This window comes from Trachypithecus francoisi, unplaced genomic scaffold (assembly GCF_009764315.1).
Source record: "Trachypithecus francoisi isolate TF-2019V2 unplaced genomic scaffold, Tfra_2.0 Lachesis_group7, whole genome shotgun sequence".
In the NCBI taxonomy this organism is placed as follows: domain Eukaryota; kingdom Metazoa; phylum Chordata; class Mammalia; order Primates; family Cercopithecidae; genus Trachypithecus; species Trachypithecus francoisi.
The window spans coordinates 17167827-17187942 of record NW_022681472.1 but is presented as its reverse complement, the minus strand read 5'-3'; the positions used below and the strand labels follow the sequence as shown (position 1 = coordinate 17187942).

Here is a 20116-nt window from a genome sequence, read left to right as displayed (position 1 = left end):
ATAGAATTAATGGCTTTGAATTTGCATACTATTTCCTGTATAATTATATAGTAAACGCTAAATATAAGAACACTAGCTCACAGATAATTAGAGAATCTTATTTATCGAAGTTATTATTAACCACAAAATAAAGTTATTTTAGTGTAGGAATAAGCTATCATTTTCTAAAACTACAGGTTTATAATTTCATTCATTCAGTGACCACATTTTGATTGAGCACCCAGGTTGTTCTAGGTAGTGGGGCACAGCAATGAAAAAGACAGACAAGATCTCTATTCAAATGATGTCTACATTCTGGTGGTGGGATGCAGTCCTTCAACAGAATAATCATTAAGGAAAAATCAGATAACAAAAAATGTTCTCCAGAGAGTTAAAACAGAGAGAGACCAGGTGGCAGCAGTCATGTTTTACATCTTTACTGACTGTCTGTTAGTACTATTGTGTGGAACACTAAACAAAACCATTAACTATGCCTTCCTGGAACTTATAGTCTAGTCTAGCAGTTTTCTGTGTGTATAGAGGGAAAGCGTATGAGTGTAAAATGTCACATAAGAAAAATGTGACTAATGCTTAAGGAAGACAAATGTCTGAAAGATCACTTCAAAATGTGAGGACAAGAAGATGGGGTTTTGTAGGAATAAAATAGTATTTCACATGAATCTTGAAGGATGGGTAAGATTCCATAGGTGGATAATGATAAGGAAATGAGTAAAGATATTCAATGAAACCAATGAGAGTGAGCCAACCAGGGGAGTAGAAGTGCTAGGGAGAAGGGCAGGGGTCTTGATAGATGAAGTACAGGGAGTGAGTGCAGATTCATGGGATGTAGAGGGGTCATCGAAGAAGACATTTTAAAAATTGGTTTGCATTGTTCCACTTGACTGGATTGCGAGATATAAATTCCCACCTCCAAGTTCAAATAATAAAGTTGCAAATCAAATGACAGCTTCAATATATTCAACCACATTTATTAAGTGTCTGATCTAGAACAGGCCTATTTTTTGATACCAGAAGTGTCTCCTTGTTTTTTCTCAGTTCCTTTAAGGATATACCTGTGGTATTGCCATTATGCTTTGATATTATAATAGGCAAGGGGTCAGCACACTGTGTCTGTAAAGGGTGAGATATATCTCTAAATATTTTAGGCTTTACAGGTCGCTTGGTCTCTGTCACAACTACTCAACATCTTTGTCATAGTATGAAAACAGTCACAGATTATACACAAATAAGTGAGTGTGGCTGTTTTCTAATAAAGCTTTATTTACAAAAACAGGCAGTGGGTCCATCAACCTCTTAAACTGACTATAATCCTATGAATATAGAATTCCTGTGTGCTCACTTATTGTGGAGTGGATTTTATGCAGTGGTCACTAGATTAAAATTAGAACAGAATAAATACTTGACAATACTTTATAGCTTATAAGAAATCATTAGCAGTCTCTTCCAAACTCGATCTACCTACCCATAATAACCAATCACCAAATAGCTCATTAGATTAGTACACTGTTGAGTCAGGTCATTTATTAAAATCTTCCAAATAACTAGACTGGATATTTTATAGCTCAGTCATTTCCAATATGTTCACAATCATTACTAGTGTTAACTGCATAGTAATTCAACTATTTATTCCCAAAATATCTTATAATTATTTGACTAAAATGGTATGCTTTTTTAGTTGTTTATTTTCCCCCTATTAATTCAAACATTGAGAATTTTGGAAAATAATTAAGAGTTTACATTATCATATCATCATAACATACAAATGATTGCTTATATTATATTTAATGAATAGGTCAACATTCTGATTAATAATAGTGGTAAATGATGGAGGACTGGAGTCAGGACCAGAGAAACTAAGGTGAGTTTTGAGGAAGCAGGGAAGATACCACTAGGAAGGGAGACCTCCCTGGAAGCTATAGTGAGTGATCCACCGGTTCACATCTCTCAACCAGTTTGGAAGCTGTGCTGACCATTCAGTGGTGGGCAAGGACAAACAGTCAGAAACTCCAATGCCCAGGAAAACAGCTGAAAAGAGATCATCAGCCAGCACTGTAGGGGCCTCAGAAAGCAGGTAGGTGAGTAGATTTGAGGGGTCAGGAAGAAGGGGATCTTTGCTACTGAGTCCGTTTTCAGGCAGCAATGAATGTAAGCAGATGCATGTGGCAGTGGTGATGGATAATAGATAAATACCCATTCTTAACAGGAGACACTTACCAACAACAGAGACCGCCTCCCTAGCATTGTCAAGAGATGGTGGTTTGTTGAGGGAGTTGACTATTACCCTTCTTTTCTTTTTTTTTTTTTTTTTTTTTTTTTTTTGAGACGGAGTCTCGCTCTGTCGCCCGGGCTGGAGTGCAGTGGCCGGATCTCAGCTCATTGCAAGCTCCGCCTCCCGGGTTTACCGCCATTCTCCTGCCTCAGCCTCCGAGTAGCTGGGACTACAGGCGCCCGCCACCTCGCCCGGCTAGTTTTTTGTATTTTTTAGTAGAGACGGGGTTTCACAGTGTTAGCCAGGATGGTCTCGATCTCCTGACCTCGTGATCCGCCCGCCTCGGCCTCCCAAAGTGCTGGGATTACAGGCTTGAGCCACCGCGCCCGGCCCCTTCTTTTCTTTTATCTTTAGGAAAAAAGCAACTTAGAAACACTTTGAAATCGTGAGAAATTTCTCATATCCAAAACCAGGAGAGGGACAAAAGTGACATTCCATTGTGAATACATGCTCATAACGTGAACTTCTATGACAGTAATTTTCATTTTCTTCAATATTAAAATCAATCAAGTTCAACATAGTGGTAATTTGAATCAAAATATAATTATAGCCAGTTGAGGTGGCTTGTACCGTTAATCCTATTGCTTTGGGAGGCTGAGGTAGGAGGGTCACTTGAGGTCAGGACTTCAAGACCGGCCTGGGCAACACAGCAAGAGTCCCCTCTCTAAAACAAAAATAAAGAAACAAAATAAAGAACAAATTAGTTAGGCATAATGTTGCATGCCTGTAACCCCAACTAAGAGGCTGAGGCGGAAGGATTGCTTGAGCTAAGGAGTTGGAAGCTGTAGTATATGATCATGCCACCACACTCCAGCCTTGGTGTGTGTATATATATATATACACACATACACACAAACAATAAATAAGGTGATATAATGATTATGTATATATCTCTCAATACCTCTCTGCATAAAACTTTGATGATGTTTCCACACTATAAACTTTCAGAAAATTAATTGTAACTTCGATGAAATAAAATTTAGAGAAGAAAAATACACATATGACTTCTAAATGATTTTTCTTTATATAAACTGTATTTTTAAAGCACATAAAATGAAATGGCAACTGTGCTTATCAAAAAATGAGATCTAGTAAAGAAACTGGAAATGACTCAACGAGATCTAGTGAAGATGCTGGAAATGACTCACTGTCTTAAGCTAATTTTAAGGGCCTGAAAAAGTTAAGAGGTTTTATAACTTCTCTGAGTCTCGATGGTAATCATGCAGCTCTGTCTATAAAAGCTTTTTAAATACAGTGCCTGTAAGAAGACTCAATATAAATGAAAAATTTTCAGACATTCTGTTGAAAATTCTTGAAATTAAAAGCAATCAGTATGTGCTTACATTGTAGTTCGGATTCTTACTCTTAATTAAGAATTTAGTATAAGTAAAAAGTTCAGTCTACATACTCATGTATGCTATAAAGGAAATTTTTTCTCACATTCCTCCAGCAACACAATTTGCATTTGAGAGATCTTATTAAATGAATGATTGAAGCTTAACTTTAAATTAGAGTCCTGCCCCATCACTTTCTCTAGGATGATACTATGTTATGTGGGTTTATGTGACGCCAAGACCTCAGATTGAAAGTGGGGGAAATACCGTGGAATCCATTGATGTTTTTGTGTCATCTATGGGCTGGCAGTCACCAGCACACCCTTCTCCCTTCTGGTCTTTGGCTATTTGATCATGCTGGGACTTTTCTATCCTGATTATTACCTCTCTGCACCACTATTGGCTCACCATGACAAGTTTGAGCCACTCTGGGGCCCATGGAAGATATTCCCCTGCTCCTATACTGATTTGAGGACAATATCCCTAAACATACTATGTAAATATTGTTTTCTTCCTACAACTTTGTGCCTATGGGAAATCTTTGAGACCTTGCTGGATATTAGAGTGCTAGCCAGGGGAAGGGGACACAGATCTCCTCTCTGTCTTAGATTCTAATGATGGAGGGAGGATGCCCCTTCTTAGGCAAGTTGCTTGTAAGCTTTCTTCACTTTCTTCTTGGTTCATCCTTCCCTTCACCCAAAGAACCTGTATCTAGTCTTGGAATAGGAAGTTGGGATTAACGTTTTGAGAAAAACAGTCTGGCTTTATTCATCACATATCTTTCCACATTTTTTGGTCCATATCCGGTTTTAAGCCAAAAGTATTGGCCTCTTTTTCTTTCTCTTCTGCTGGAGTCATCCCTTCACTTAGGCATGGGTGTAACATACAGAATAACAAAATTGCAGAATGAAAAAATGTGGAGCCATGGAGCCATGCATGGTAGTTTATGCAATGAGGATCTTACTAGGGGTTGTTGAAAATCCGCATCTGAGGAAAGGAGTCAAAGTGGGTCAGTGTCAGTTTTCAGGATTGAAATTCAGGTAGAATTAGCATGGCAGATCTGATTGAGAGAAATGCCTTGTTTTTTGTTTTTTGTTTTTTGGGTTTTTTTTGAGCAAAGTCTTGCTCTGTCACCCAGGCTGGAGTGCAGTGGCGCAATCTAGACTCATTACGCCTTGAATTTTTTAACTGCATGTTGTTCAGGATGACTTGGTGGAGACTGGGGAAGCCAAGTTGAGTCATTGAGGAAATAAGCTGGTCAAACGAGAACAACTTTTGACCTATGATACTGCCATATATTAGGGGATCGAAAGGCACTGCCCTAGAGCATAGGCCAAATTATATTGAAGGCTTATTTTTTTTCTCCGTCTGGTTCATTGAGGTATAACTTATATACAACAAAAGTCACCCTTTCTAAGTACAGATGAGTTTTGACACATGAATACAGTCATGTAACCACCACAACAATGAAGAGATACAGCATTTCTATGCCTGCAGGGCTTCCATGCAGTCAACCTCTGCCCCATCCCAGCCTGTGATAACCACTGATTATATTTCTGACAATAGAGTTTTGCTTTTTCCCAGTAATGTAAACAAGATGACAACATATATAGCCTGTGTGTCTGACATATTTTAGTCAGCAAAATGCTTTGAAATCTATGCATGTTGCTGACTGCATCAGTAATTTGTTCCTTTTTATTGGCAAGTAATGTTCCACTGAATGGATGTACCATAATTGGTTTTTCATTCACCAATTGAAGGACATTTGAGTGGTGTTTAGTAGTTGTTGATTATGAGTAAACCTGCTGTAAAGACTCACATAGAGCTTTTTGCATAGAATTTTTTTTCTTTTTGGGGAAAGACCTAGAAACAGAATTGTTGGTTTATATCCTAAGTGAACATTTAACTTTATAAGAGTTGGCAAACTGGTTTGCAAAGTTGCTGGCATCTCATCAGCAATATATGAATTTCGCTGTCTCTGCATCCTCACCAGTCTTGCTATTGTCAGTCTTTTCAATTTTAACCTTTCCAGTGGGTGTGCTGTGGTATCTTATTGTGGTTTTAATCTGCATTTTTCTAATAATAAATGCTTTTGGGCATCTCAACATGGCTTATTTGCTATTTACATACCATTATATTTATATTTCCTCAGTTCCATCACTTGTGATATTTCTGGCATATATTTATTTCTACATATGCTGTAAACCCCGTAATACATTGTTACTAATTTTTGCTTTACATAGTCAGTTATCTTATAAAGACATTAAAAGTAGAAAAGTTGTCATTTATATTTATTATCGTTTTTGCCATTAATATCTTACTTTTCACCTAATAACTTTCTTTAATATATACTCTTGTGTAGTCTGCTAGCAATGAATTTTATCAGCTTTGATGAGACAGAAAAGTATTTCCGTATCTCAATATTTAAAAAGATTTTTTTCTGAGTTCAGAGATCTGGGTTGATAGGATTATTTTTAGTCCCTTAAATATGTTACTTTGTTGTCTTCTGCTTTACATAGTTTCTGAAAAGACATTTACGTGTTCTTAATTTTGTTGTTCTGAATATAAATTCTGCCTTATATCTATGGGGATTTTTGGACAGAAGTGTGTGTTTTCTGTTTCAACCCCAGCAGAAGCAGACCTCTGCTTTGTGTTAGTGTAGGATGCTGGCCCTCAACAACTTCCTTGAACTTTCTCCAAGGGTAGATGCCTTTTGCTTCTACCTCCTAAGTAGAAGTGGAAATTGTTGTAGGTTCATCTAAATGGCTTTGGTTCTAGCTTTCTCCATGGCATTATTTCAGAACCTAATTTTGAAAACTTATTTCAGCTCCAAGGCAGGTGAATTGTAAGGAAATATTTACTATATGTTCCTTACTAAATTCCACACCATTTTATGTTGTACTGGTTGTATACCTAAGCACTTTAAATGAGATTTTAAGAGAAAGCTATACAGACAAGTGAATTTTTAAAGAAGTGAACATGTTGTAGATATTCCTCAAGGTTTCTCTGAGAGTAGCATCTTAATTTTTGTTTTGTCAAATACAAAGTTAATATTGGATTGGCTTCAATAATGGGCATAGACTTTACTAGTGGCAATTTAACCTCTGCCCTTCTTATCATTGTACCATACTCCAACTACCCTTGCTGTTATGATAACAATCATAGATGCTTTTCCAATAATCTTGCACTTGTTTTTTATGTAAATTTAAAAGTGGATAAAATGCAGAGGTCTTTAAATCTGCATTTGTAATTTTAGCATTACTAAAGGCCAACACATCTCTTCAGAAACCACATTGTGATTATCAGATAGAGATTATCCCATATTACAATTTTCCCCTTTCATCTATCTCCTAAAATAAGAAAATGGATTAGCTTCTGAGTAGTCTTTCTTCATTATTTTTTACCTTTTTGGGCTTGTGTCCTAAACTAAGGTGCATATTGTTACATATCTTACAATTTTATAAGATATCTCAAATTCAATTTATTCTACATATTCACTAGAATGCATGTCATTGTATCTCCTAGAATACTTTTTAAAGAAAAAAAAATACAGAGAACAGTCTTTACGTTTTTTTTTTAATGGCAAGAATGTAAGATCGGAGTGGGGCTGGTGGGTCTTTCCACATATTTACCATATCAATAAATGTTCTATCCTGGGAAAACTAAAGATTCTTCTAAAAAATTAGAGAATTTCAAATCATCCCCTAAGGGGCATTTTTTTTTAATGAATAAATTGTCTTTATTATTATTATTATTATACTTTAAGTTCTAGGGTACATGTGCATAACGTGCAGGTTTGTTACATATGTATACTTGTGCCATGTTGGTGTGCTGCACCCATCAACTCGTCAGCACCCATCAACTCGTCCTTTACATCAGGTGTAGCTCCCAATGCAATCCCTCTCCCCTCCCCCCTCTCCCCTCCCCCCTCCCCCCTCCCCCCTCCCCATGATAGGCCCCAGTGTGTGATGTTCCCCTTCCAGAGTCCAAGTGATCTCATTGTTCAGTTCCCACCTATAAGTGAGAACATGCAGTGTTTGGTTTTCTGTTCTTGTGATAATTTGCTGAGAATGATGGTTTCCAGCTTCATCCATGTCCCTACCAAGGATACAAACTCATCCTTTTTTATGGCTGCATAGTATTCCATGGTGTATATGTGCCACATTTTCTTAATCCAGTCTGTCACTGATGGACATTTGGGTTGATTCCAAGTCTTTGCTAACTTTGACAATTACGTGACCCAACTTGACCAAGGGAAGAAGTGTTTTAAACTCCCTGTGATCCAGTTTGCCTTGTCTAAAAAACTGGATAATAGTTGTACCTACTGTGTACGTTTTATGCAGATTAAATGATATAATGTTTGTAAAATGTTCGACTGTGCCAGAAACATACTAAACACCAATTAGATGCTATCTATTTTTACTAAAATGGTAATGCAGAAGGAAAAGGATGTGAGCAGAAAGATAAATCCACAAAATGAGAAATACTGGGCTATCTGCGGTAGCCTCCCCCTTATCCCAGGTTTCACTTTCCAGTTTGTTACCCACATACGACTATAGTACAAATGTAGTCAATAGAAAATTCCAGAGATAATCCACTCACAAGACTTACATTGTGTGCCGTTCTGTGTAGCATGATGAACTCTCACTCTGTCCTGTCCCAATGCCACTGGATGTGAATCCTCCCTTTTTCCAGAGTCTCCCCGCTGTAGAAGCTCCCCATCCTTGGTCACTTAGTCACCAGCTGCGTTATCACATTGACTGTAGCAGTATCGCAGTGCTTGTGTTCAAGTAATCCTTGCTTCACTTAATAATGGTCCCAAAGTGCAAGAGTAGTGATGCTGGCGATTCTGATACTCCCAAGGGAAGCTGTCACATGCTTCCTTCAAGTAAAAAGGTGAAAATTCTCCACTTAATAAGGAAAGAAAGTAAATCATAAGCTGGGGTTGCTAAGGTCTATGATAAGAACATGTGTTCTACCCATGAAATTGTGAATAAGAATTTCAATTTGGTGCCTTCCACAGTTTCTTTATGAAGGGATGAAAATAATCTAAATTTAGATTTTGGTGACGGCTGCACAACTCTGTGCTATACTAAAACTGTTGAATTCTGTATTTTAGATGGGTGAATTTTGTGGTTTATGGATTTTGTATAAAGATGTTAACTAAAATAATATTATATAAATTGAATTACATATCATGTAACAATTCAGGAATAACTTTTTACTCAGAATAATTCTGTAGAACTTCATCCAAATTTTGCATGTATCAATATTTCATTTCTTTTTATTACTGAATAGTGCTCCATGCAAACCACTGATTATTTAAACATTCACAAGCTGAAGGACTTCTGAGTCATTTCTATTTTTGGCTCTTACAAATAAAGCTGCTATAAGCTTTTGTTTCTCTGTGATTACAAAATTTAATTTCTCCAGGATAAATGCTAAGAAGTGTAATTGCTGAGTCATATGGTAGCTCCATGTTTGGTTACTTAAGAAACTGTCAAAATCACTATCAGAGGAGCTGTACTGTTTTTACATTGCCACAAACAGTATATGCATAATCTAGTTCCTCTGCCTTCTCACTAGCACTTGGTTTTGTCACCTACTTTTAACGATTCTGATAAGTATGTGATGTTATCTCATTGTGGTTTTGATTTATATTTTTTAACTCATTCATGAGATTGTACATCTTTTCATGTGTATCCACCATTTTTATATCCTGTTTTATAAAATATCTCCAATTTTTTACCCATTTTCTAATCAGATTATTTTGTTTCTATGGTTGAATTTTTAAGTTCCTTATATATTCTAGATATTAATTCCTTTTGCAAAATATCATTTGCAAATGTTTTCTCCCAGTCTGTAGCTTGTTTTTCATCCTGTTGAAGGGTATTTTGCAGAGCAAGAGTTTTTAATTTTGACCAATTACACTTTACCAATTTATATTAATAGACCATGCTTGTGTTAAGTCTTAGAACTCTTTGCCTACCCCCTAGATCTTGAACATTTTCTCTGAAGAGTTTTTCTGTAAAACTTTTATATTTTTAAACTAAAGATGTATGTGAATTATATATTTATTTATACATTGATATTCATAAGTTAATTTTTCTATATGATATGAAATATAGCTCAAAGTTTATACTTCTGCCTATGGATGTCCAATTGCTCCAGCAATATTTGTTGAAAGGCTATCTTTTCTACACCTTTGTGTTTTTCCACCTTGTCAAAAATCAGTTGGGCATGTTTGTGTGTGTTTATTTCTGGGTCCTTATTTTGTTCCACTAATCTATGTGTCTTATCTGCCAATATCACACAGTCATGGTTATTGTATACAATGTATTGTATATTCATTGTATTTTATAGAGAAAGACAGCTATATAATTACTCTTCAAATTGAATGAAATGACTCTTCCTGCCATATTATTTATCATGATTTTTGTTATTCTAGAATCCATATATCTCCATATAAATTGCAGAATAATTGTCTATATCTAAAAAACATGCTGAGATTTGATAGCAATTGCACTAACTCTGTATGTCAATTTGAGGAGAATTGAGATCCTTACTAAGTTGAGTCTTTCAATCCATGAACATAGTATGTCTCATTTATTTAGGTCTTTCTTGATTTCCTTAATCAGTGTTTTGTAGAGCATAAAATCTTTTACATGAGTTATTCAATTTCACCTAAGCATTTGATTTTTAGAGCAAGCATAAATGAAATCAATATTTAATTTCAATGTCTATTTGTTTATTGGTAGTATTTAAAAACATAACTGATTTTTGTATATTTATCTTGTATCCTGTCACCTTGCTGAATTTACCTATTATTTCTAGGAGCTTTTATGTAGATGCACTGAGATTTTGCCTTATTGCACTGGCTAGAACTTCTAGCACTATGTTGAATGAGAATGATGAGAGTAACCATATGGTGTTAAACCTCAATTTTAGAAAAAAAGCATTGAGTTTCTACCACTATGTATTAGGTTTCCCATAGGTATTTTATAGATACCCTTTATAAGGATGAGGAAATTCCCTTTATTTCTATTTTTCAAAGAGTTTGTAAAATCATGAATAGGTACTGAGTTTCATCAATTTTTTTGCATTGATTGTGATATAATCATGTAATATTTCTTCTTTAGCTTGTTAATATGGTATATTTTGTTAAATAATTTTAAAATATTTAATAAGCCTTACATCCCTGGAGTAATCCCACTTGGACAGGTTGTAAAACTTTTTTTATATAGTTGACCCTTGAACAACAGTCTCCCTTAATCCCTGGCAACCAATGATTTTTTCTCACTGCTAAATAGTTTTTCCTTTTCCAGACATTATATAGTTGGGGTATACAGTACCTACTTTTTTCAATTTAGCTTATTTTACTTAGTAATACACTGTATAAGGTTCTCCATGTTTTTTATGGCTTGATGGCTTATAATGCTGAATAATATTTTATTGTATGAATTTGCTACTGTTTATCCATTCACCTTCTAGAAAACATCTTGGTTGCTTCTAAGTTTGGGCAATTATAAATAAACATCCATGTGCAGGTTCTTGAGTGGACATAAGTTTTTATTTCATTTGGGTAAATACCAAGGAGTATGGCAGCTGGGTTATGTGCTAGAAGTATGTTTAGTTGTTTAGTTTGATCACCCTTTTTGGAATTTTACTTTAATTTAACTGCAGTGTTTTTAAGTGTATTTCTTTTTACATAATTTTTAGTAGTTGCACTAGGTATTACTTTATAAAAAACTAGTGTCAAATGTATATTGGTGTTATGAGTGAAGTATTAAAAACTTACCCCTCTTTAAATTATTTATCCTCCCCATTTAAAATTGTTTTAAATATTCCCTATACATATATTGAGAACCATATCAGAAAATATTATAATTTGTCTTCAACCAACAAGCATAATTTAGAAGGGAAAGTACATTAAATTTTGCCATTATTGTTGCCATTTCCTTTTTCCTCCTTGATTTTATATTTCATTTGTTATTGTTTATTTTCTGTTTAGAGAATTTTCTTTAACCATTCTTTTAGGGTAGGTCTCCTAATGACAAATTCTGTAATTTTTTCTTTATCTGAGAATGCATTGGTGTCCCCTTCATTCTTGAAGGATAGCTCCACTTAATGTTGGATTCTGGACTGAAAGTTCTTTCCTTTCAGCACTTGAAAAATATTGTGTCACAGCCTCCTGACCTTCATGGTTTCTGATAAGAAATCTTGGCCGGGCGCGGTGGCTCAAGCCTGTAATCCCAGCACTTTGGGAGGCCGAGACGGGCGGATCACGAGGTCAGGAGATCAAGACCATCCTGGCTAACACGGTGAAACCCCGTCTCTACTAAAAAATACAAAAAACTAGCCGGGCGAGGTGGCGGGCGCCTGTAGTCCCAGCTAATGTAGTCCCAGCTACTCGGGAGGCTGAGGCAGGAGAATGGCGTAAACCCGGGAGGTGGAGCTTGCAGTGAGCTGAGATCCGGCCACTGCACTCCAGCCTGGGCGACAGAGCCAGACTCCATCTCACAAAAAAAAAAAAAAAAAAGAAATCTTACGCCATTTGAGTTGTTTTCCCCATGTTTTTTCTCTCTTGCTGATTTCAAACTTTTTTCTCTGTTTTTATTTTTCAGAAGCTAATGTGTTTGTGTGGATTCCTTGAGTTTATCTTATTTGATATGCACTCAGCTTCTTGAATCTACAGTACTTTGCTTTTGTCAGATTTTGGAAGTTTTCAGCCATTATTTCTTCAAGTATTTTATCCGCTCTACTTTTTCGCTCCTCTCCTTCCAGAACTTCAGTGATACATAAGTTATACCTTTTGTTTTAGTCTCATAGGTCTCTGAGGCTCTGTTCATTTTTTTTTTTCAGTCTAATTTCCTTATTGTTCAGATTATGTAACGTCTATTGTTCTATCCTCAATTTCATTGATTTTTTTATTCCTCTGTCCTCTCTATTCTGCTGTTTAGCCATCCCTTTAGTTTTTACTTCTGTTATTGTAGATTTTCAGTTGAAGAATGTCTATGTGGGGCTGGGAATGGTGGCTCACACCTGCAATCCTGACATTTGGAAGGTCAAGGAGAAAGGGTTACTTGAGTCCAGGAGTTTGAGGTTAGTCTGAGCAACATAGGGAGATCCTGTCTCTACAAAAAAAATTTTTAAATGAGCCAGTGTGGTGGTGCATGCCTGTGATCCCAGCTACTAGGAAGGCTGAGATAGGAGGATCACTTGAGCCTGGGAAATCAAAGCTGCAGTAAGCCATGGTCGCACCACTATACTCCAGCCTGGGTGACGCAGCAAGACTCTGTCTCAAAAATAATAATATAAAATAAAATATGGCCAGGGACGGTGGCTCATGCCTGTAATCCCAGCACTTTGGGAGACCAAGGTGGGTGGATCGCCTGAGGTCAGGAGTTTGACACCAGCCTGACCAACATGGTGAAACCCACTCTCTACTAAAAATACAAAATTAGCTAGAAGTGGTGGCACATGCCTGTAATCCCAGCTACTCAAGAGGCTGAGGCAGGAGATTTGCTTGAACTCAGGAGGCGGAGGTTGCAGTGAGCTGAGATCACGCCATTGCATTCCAGCCTGGGCAACAAGAGCAAAACTCCATCTCCAAAAAAATAAATAAATACATAAATAAGATAAAATAAAATATTTGGTTATTATCTCTTCTATTTTTTTCTGAGACTTTCTATATTTTTCATTTTTTCAAATGTGCTTGTAAATGCTCATTGAAACATTTTTATGATGGCTGCTTTAAACTATCAGATAATCTAATATTTCTGTCTTTCAATGTTGACATCTGTTGATTATCTTTTTTCATTCAATTTGTTTCCTGGTTCTTGATAATGATTAGTAAATTTTTCCTTAAAACCTGAACATTTTGTACATTTTTTTTTTTTTTTTTTTTTTTTTTGCGACGGAGTCTTGCTCTGTCACCCAGGCTGGAGTACAGTGGCCGGATCTCAGCTCACTGCAAGCTCCGCCTCCCGGGTTTACGCCATTCTCCTGCCTCAGCCTCCCAAGTAGCTGGGACTACAGGCGCCCGCCACCTCGCCCCGCTAATTTTTTTTGTATTTTTAGTAGAGACGGAGTTTCACCGTGTTAGCCAGGATGGTCTTGATCTCCTGACCTTGTGATCCGCCTGTCTCAGTCTCCCAAAGTGCTGGGATTACAGGCTTGAGCCACTGCGCCCGGCCCATTTTGTACGTTTTTATTACATTTTAGATCTTATTTACACTTGCTGGTTTGGCTATCTTCCTCTGACACCGTGTCTTCCTCTGACACCAATCTGGGATGAGAAGAGGAGGTACCATCTCATTACTACCAATTGGGTAGAGAAGTCCAGGTTCCCTATAAACTGTCACTAACACCTGATGGGGGAATCTCTTTGTTATTGCTGAGTAGAAGTGGAAACTCTGGTGTCTTACTGAGACTTCACTTACACCTTCCTGGCTGGTATGGGCTGGAGTGCTTCCTTAGTGCTCCATACTTTGTCACCACTGACATCACGGGAGAGATGTGACTTCCTTACTGTTGGGAAGTTGCGAAAATATTTCCAGTAGGCCTCTTCTGAAACTACCTCATTAGGAAAGTGAAGGGGTACCTCATTATTGCCAGGTGGGGGTAGAAGTCCCCCTGATCCTGTGGGAAAGAGGGAAGGGGCTCATTAATGCGAGGCAGAGATGGCCTTACCTGACACCACCCTAACGGGACGACTGGGACGCTTTGCTACAGCCTTGAAAAAGTAGAAATCTAGGCTCCCCACTCACGTTTGCTGACAAGGGTGGGGTGGGACCACAATTCTTTCCACGGTTTTTGGTTGAAGTAGTCACTATTTTCTAAACATTCTCTCTTGTTAGGCTGTCCCTCTAGTACTCCTTACATAAGAGAGAAAGAGTTTTTGTTAGGACATCCTTCATCTAAACATGTTGGTACTTCTGGAGTTCTGGCTTCTCCAGCATCTAGACGGGTATATATAAGACAAAAACTAAAACCTAGGGAACTCACCAATGTGTTGCTTTTGCTCCAAAGTACCTACTTGGTCTGTTTTCTTCTCTCCAAGATTCATGGTATTTTTGCATTTATTTTATATTTAATGCCCAGGCTTTTAGCTGTACTTAGTAGAAAGAATTGGGAGAAGTATGTCTACTCCGTTTTCCTGAAAGCATAAGTTTGTCTCCTGTTGCATTCTTTTGATTTACATAACTGGAGCTTCAACTCTCATGTATTATTCACTATCAATGCATGGACTGCGGGTATATGTGGGATCCACCTGACCTATCAAAAACCAAGAAGCGAGAAGTCAGCGGTTGTTAAGATAAATAATGAACACAGTGGTTGAGGACTATTCCCTTCTGAGCAGAATCCACTATACAAGTTTTCTCCAATGTTGTCTTCCCTAATTCAGCAATATGGGGAGACATCAGCAATTCTGATAGCAAAGCAGCTAGTCATCTAAGGAATTTTTTCTTGTAGGTACATGGATGCCCTAAAGCATCTCATTCTTAAGTCTGGGGAAGAGTTCTCTTCCCCAATTCCAAGAACCTTGGCCTCTTGAAGAATGAGACTTCCTCTTCTTCTGAGTCATGTTACTATTTTTGGTGGGGGAGATGTCACCTCACAGCAACTGAAGGTAACTGATCCCAAAGCTGACACTTCTAGGAATGTAGAACCTGGGGCTACTTAGCACCTTTGTTCTCAGGAGTGGTAAAAGATCACCTTCTGCATTTGACTCTATCATGCTCAAATGCAACTTAGAGGCTTGGTTGCCAAGTCCTGAACTTTTCTCTTCAAGGAAACTCCGAAGTCTACATTGAGTTTTCCACTCAATACAGGTCTAGGTCTAGCATTAGAGAGATTTATGAGAACACAGCAGAAGGAAGGGCTTTTAACATCCTTTCTGTCTGAAAAATATATGACCTGAACTTGCTAAAGCTTAAGGAAGTAAACTGGACTCATTAATGCTGGTACTCATATAAGGTATTGATATTCTCAAATTTTATGCCATTTAATTTTGAAAAAATCATATTTAAAAGATGTCAATATTTGTTCTCCATAAGAATTAGCCACTCACCTATTCAATCTCATTAACTTTCTATTCCTCGTAATTGAAATAAGTGAACTTAATAAGCTTTAATTCTTTCTCCTGACTCACTAGCTTGTTCCTTTCTCTCTGGAATTAATAAATAACAATCATCACCAAGATTCTTCTTATTCAAGGAAGTTAGAAAATATTATTCTTATTGCTTACTCTTTCAGTTATTAGTAGCTTCATTTTTTCCTAGGTTTTATTGGAATTTATGGTCACAGTAGCATTCAAACACTATACCCAAGAGGTTTAATTGAGATGATGATGGAATAATAAAGAATATCTGCAAAAATGTACATATGAATAGTTAACAAGTGAATGGAAATGACTAACACTGTGACACTATATATAAATTATTAAGCTATTCTCAACATATTTTGCATATTATTTATTGTATAAACTTACAATCTCTTTTTCTAGTTTTCCTTTCTCTAAATATCTTTCCATGAGTATATCCCATATTCTTATTTATAATCTTTAAGAAGTAATTACATTAAAATGGAACTAATTATGGTAATTTCTGTACATCTTAAATGAAAAGTATGTGCTTTAACGAAGAAATATAGAGGCGCTATCTATCTGTTTCCCCATCGCATTCATGGGAATAAAGATATCCATCGCATTCATGGGAAGCCCAAACAGAATAATTTTATCTGTAACTCCAAACTTAGGAACAGTAATAGAGAAGGAGTGGAGATAATCTTCCAAAATAAAAAGTCTATTCAAATAATTTGCGAATATTGCCAAAATATAAAGATGGTGTTGTACAGACCAGTCTACGTAGAAAACTCTCATTGGAGAAACACACTTTGTTTTATTCAGTCAGTAGAAAATACAAGAAAAATATTAGATTAACAGAAAATAAAAATTATAGTTCACTTTTCAGTTTTGGTTTGATGTAGAATCCAGGTGAATAAATATTCCGCATAATACTGCATATATTTAAAAGGTTAGGCTTCTGGTTTCAGTTGTAACACATAAAAAGCTTAGAAGTCATTAATCCCATCTTGCAACAAGAAAAAAAAGGCTAAAGACACTGAAAAATCAATTAATTTCCCAAGGCCCTTCAGAAAATTGGCCTGTTGACCTAAAACAGAGAAGCTGAGGCAAAATTAGTATAAGTAGAGAGTTTATTTGGGCCAAACTTGAGAAATGCAACCAGTGAGAATAGATTCACGTCCCCTGAATACACACTCCTATTAGCAGCAGTTACAAGCAGATTTTTAAAGGCAAAAAAATGGGGGACAGTGAGTAGGCTGATAGAAAGGTGTTTGTCAGGAATTCTCATTGGTTTATAGAAATAACACTTACTAGTGATTGGCTATACAGTCTTAAGCTACAGGGTATAGGTTATAGTGTCCTGTGTGGCATTATTAGGTTAATTTATAGCTACTTGTAACAATAGCAAGCAGTTTGAAGAGAGGAATAGGTAATTCAAAGTGGAGAGTAGGATGGGATTGCTGTCTCATCTTATTGTCTGGGCCTGATAACTAATAGAACTTGCCTTCCTCAGATAAAAGCTCTTTTCTTTTCTCATTTCCCTGTTTTGATCTAAAATCTTTATTCTTGAAAGAACTGATGATGAAAAGTTGAGTGTCAAAATGTCTGTCATCGTTGGGAAGATTCACTGCTGAGTAGTGCTGTCAAAGTCATTGATCTATGGCTGCTGTCAGTTGTTGAATTATACCTAGTCATTAGAGTAGTATGAATTTAGCTTTTTCAGAAGTAAAACAATGAGAAATAACGATTAAAAATTAAATAGTAGAAACATAATGCACAATCAAAAGAGGATTTGTGTGCCACAACAACATCAACAAAATCTATTTAATCAGGGCGTCAACTAAAACTGGGTTATTTTATAAAGAAAATTAAACTGGGTTCTTTTATAGAGATTTGTTGTTGCAAAGAAGTGATTCAGCATCTACTCCAAATTGTAGGCAAATAATAAAACTCAAAAATAACAAGGCTGTAAGCTAATAATAGATGTACAATAATTTTCTTCTGAAACATACCTTTTTTCTTTTTCCAATTCTCCATTTTCATCAAAGATAATCTTAGCAGGACCAATTTATTTGCAAAACAAGTTTCACTCTTATTATATTTGGCATGCTTATTTGCATAAAGTGCAACAAGAGTACAGAATGGCCATACAGGTTCTTTTAAAGTTGGCTTTGCTGGGACGTCTTTCATAAGAAATTTCAGATGAGACTTTTAAAACCCTTTAGGTTAACCAAGTAAAAGACTTTTCATCAGACTGTCTGCAATACTTGTGTGAATTGGGTGAATTCCTATCTTCTTGAGGTGCCAAAATAACTTTAGGATCCTGGGCCTGTCAGAAGGTAACATTCTTTACCTACCACAAGGATAGAAATTTTGTAAAGGAACCATGTAAACAAGGTACAGGTTGTTTATTGGCTCTATAAAGTCAACCTGCATTCCCCAAAGCACTCTGGTCATATTTGAAAATATGCCATTCCAGTTAAAGCCTCAGTAAAATTACGAGTGTATCTAACTATGTTCTGTTACAAAAGAAAACAGATTCTTATTAAACTTATGCAAACAACTATATCATCATAAAATATAGCTACTCATGAACAGTTTTCAAACTTTGAAGAAATCTGGTAGCGAGAAAGACAAATGTGTTAGTTTTACTCACAAAAGTATACTTTACCCAACTGCTATAAGCCATTAATAACTCAAAAAGAAAAAAAAAATGATTCTGGAAAACAAAAGTGAAAAAAATCACCGATTTTTCAAAGAAAAAAAGTTCCCCAAAAAATATTTCAGTTCACTATTAGTTTATTCTCATGCCGTTAATTCTTGTTACATTTAATGTTGGGTGAGCAAACCTCATGAACACAACAGCTTTTTAATTAGAGGCCGAGAAGAATTTTTTTCCTAGATGAATTATATGATTTTCAAAGTTATTTGAAACCTATATTCAGGAGTACTTGTCAGAGTCCTTCTCATGAATTTCCTTAAGGAAGTAGCAAATTTTGGACTGCAGTTGATTATAAATCATTTTTTGAGAAGAATCAGAGTATAAAAATAATTGCCTGTGAGTGACAAAAGTCATAGAATAGCCCTGGTTAATGACACGATTGACAAGAAAATGATTATTTCTGTGCCATACAACAACTTAACATAATAATCATAATTATTATTTATAACACAAACTCAGAAATACCAAAATTTTATATAACTCATAACATTTTATACATGTTAATAACATATGTATACAAATATAAGCCAAAAAAGTTAAACACCATTTCATATTTGATAATTCTTTCTGTATAATTTGTACATACCAAATAAGCCTAATACGTCTCTCTTGGACTTCCAGGAAGCCTAATATCCAAAGAGTTAGTTTGAGATTGAAAATACTAAAAATACTAAAAATTTTTATTTGAAAGTTTGTCAAATATCAAACATTTAAAACACAAGTTCAAAACAGCATCACAGGTCAGTGTAAAATAACAGTGATTCGTTTAGCCAAAATAATAATTTAAAGATTTTAAAAAGCAAAAACCTTTACTTTTCGATAGGAGGCACAGTTTCCCTAAGAATCGTAAGACCTAATAAAGACAGCATAAAACAAACAAAATCTGTCTCTCTTCTCTTTTATGTTTTGTAGTTTACTCAAAAAGTAAACAAAAATCTTATTATCTTAATGGTATTATATAAAAATATTAATCAAAAGAGAAAAATTATTTCTAGAAGTATATGTTTAATGCTAAAGGTAAATTTAATAAAATTTTATAAATCAATTCATCCAATCTCAATCAGCTTTGACCACACAAGATAAGATTTCCATAAACCTTTTATAATATCTTACAATTTTTCTATTAAATATCAGGTTAATGCCCCAAGCAAACTCTGTTATTCCAGCATAGGGGTCCAGACTCTGGCCCTACATCAGTGTGCTTTTGATATTAGTGTTCAATTTTTAGGAAAACTAAATAATTCCCTTTTTTCACCAACTTGATTACACAAAAAATTCCTTTGACAAAAATCAGTCTTCCACAAACTTTCTACAACTTGCTTAAACCTTTAGTTTTGTCCTGTCATTTTACTTTTAGGACAAAAATTTCCTTCCCTTTCCCCCTTACTATTTTGACCACAGAAAGTTCTCTGTCATGTAAAAGAAAAATTACACTCTCTTTTCAACTGTCTTTACATTTTACTTTCTGTATACATTCTGTATATAGGCTTGTTTCTCTTATATCTAGCAGTTTTAATTAGATATTAAATACAATGTTAAGTCTTAGTAAGTTTTTATTTTAGTGAAAAACCTAGGAAATAAACTTTTGTTAAATACCAGACGCAGTGTCCAGGACAAAAAAAAAAACAAACAGAGCTGTGGAGACAATACTGGGGCATCTAATCCCTTTGAGCATGGCCAAGAGACATAGCTGGGCCAGGGAA

The 20116-nt window shown here is 35.8% G+C and overlaps 1 long non-coding RNA gene across 4 annotated transcripts in view; it reads right to left on the bottom strand.

Annotated features, from left to right (window-relative positions):
• Positions 1-2653: 2653 nt before the first annotated feature.
• Positions 2654-20116, bottom strand: part of LOC117079360 — a 29149-nt gene continuing 11686 nt past the window's right edge. Inside the window, exons 3-7 of one of the 4 annotated variants that reach the window (XR_004435387.1) lie at positions 15854-15974; positions 14373-14480; positions 14046-14244; positions 8215-8485; positions 2654-2933 (exon numbers count right to left, since the gene is read on the bottom strand). This is a non-coding gene — a long non-coding RNA (uncharacterized LOC117079360). Of the gene's footprint in view, positions 2934-8214; positions 8514-14045; positions 14245-14372; positions 14481-15853; positions 15975-20116 lie in introns of all 4 variants that reach the window. The other 3 variants (XR_004435388.1, XR_004435390.1, XR_004435389.1) reach the window with 3 other exon arrangements.